A 1,735-nucleotide genomic window follows, 5' to 3' on the forward strand; every position below is an offset into this window, starting at 1 on the left:
CCCTCCTCACACACATTCCCCTCCTCTGTTTCTCTCCACGCCTCTTGCTGCCCTCTCACAGGCTTGTGATCTGTTCTTCCTCTTGCCGCCTGCTTTTCCTTTTGATCATGTAAGCGTGTCTTGCGTAGGAGTTTCCTTTCTCAGCGATCCAAACGTCACGGTGGCAGCGAATTGCTTTAAGTCCAGGCTGGCACACTGTGGTCCTAGGTGAGGCCGGTCCACGGGCCACACCAAGAGTGCTGACTCCTCCGTCCTCGGACGCGGGGCTGGTCGGGCTCTGCGTAGCTCTGCCTGTTACCGCTCCCGCTCATCAACTGCCTGCTTTCTTTTTTCAGGTGAGGAGATGCCAAGATGGAGGGCAGCTGCCAAGGGGTGTCCCTGGGCCGCCCTGGTCGTCGTGGGCTGGCCTTAGCAGGGTAAGGTTAACACGAACCTGGTGGGGGATGTCCCACGGCTTTCCACGTGGAGAGGGAGGAGGGAACCCAGGGAGGCCTGGCGCTGGGGGGTGTGGTGCCAGGGGTTGTTCCTAGGCCCCTCCCACCACGTGCCCTTCCCTCTGGGGGCTCTTTTGGGGGGGCCCCACTTCTGCTGGCACTTGACTTCAGCTCCGGGGGCCCTGCAGGTGCAGCGGACCCCCAGTTCTCTTCATCGGGGTTCGCGCCTCCTGGCATGTGCCCCCGGTCCCTCTCCCCAGCCATCGCTCCTGTTGGAATGAGATGTCCTGTCTCTGTGTCTATCTGGGCCTCGCCCAGGGTGTCGGTTGGCATGGCCTCGGGGTGTCCCCGGCCAGGGTCCCCCGTCAGACTCTGCCTCGCAGAGCTGAGGTGTGCGGACCTCGGGGTCTCTGAGCAGCCGGGGTTGTCCCCCCAGCTCTGTTGTGGCTCTGTTTGTGGACAGGCCGTCGCTCAGGTGTGCTGTCTTGTTTCCGGCTGGAGTTTGCTCTCCTTGGGGAGTCGTGCTCCGGACGGGGACGGGGGCGGCGGGGGGCGGTTTTGAGGCCTCGCAGCGGAGAATCTACACGTGGGGACCAGCACAGTCACCAAGGCCCGGCTGGATGAGTCGCCACGAGCCGACACCTCGTGTATCAGCACTGAGGCCAGGAACCCTCCACCAAAGTGTCTCCCAGTCCCTTTCCCACCTCCTGCCTCCCCCCCCCCCCCAAACACAAAGGGACCACTGTCCTGATGTCTAACTGCAGAGTATGTTCTGCTGGTTTTGGACTTTACGTACAGATTAACTTTATTTCAGAGGCTAGATAATGTTGTTTTTTAAATAATATATTTTTATTGAACTCAGAGAGGAAGGGAGAGGGAGAGAGAGGTGTAAACATCAGTGATGAGAGAGAATCATGGATCAGCTGCCTCCTGCACACCCCACACTGGGGATTGAGCCCACAACCCGGGCAAGTGCCCTGACCGGGCGTCAAACCATAACCTCCTGTTTCATAGGTTGATGCTCAACCACTGAGCATGCCGACTGGACAGGATAATTTTTTTTTTTTTAACTCTGGCCATGAAGCATCGGAAAAATAAAAAGGAGTGAACTAGAAGAGGGCCATGGGTGTGTTACACGCAGTAAGGACTGTGCGATACACGTTGATCTGGGTTATTTTCATGTGACGTCGATGGGCACCGGGCCCTGGTGTTGACACGTATTTGGGGGAAAGATGTTCGAAAGCTCAGGCCTGATAGTGCGCAGTGCGGTGCCCAGTAGGTGCTGATCAGTGTGCTTGTGG

Source organism: Myotis lucifugus, unplaced genomic scaffold (genome assembly GCF_000147115.1).
Source record: "Myotis lucifugus unplaced genomic scaffold, Myoluc2.0 scaffold_522, whole genome shotgun sequence".
Classification (NCBI taxonomy): domain Eukaryota; kingdom Metazoa; phylum Chordata; class Mammalia; order Chiroptera; family Vespertilionidae; genus Myotis; species Myotis lucifugus.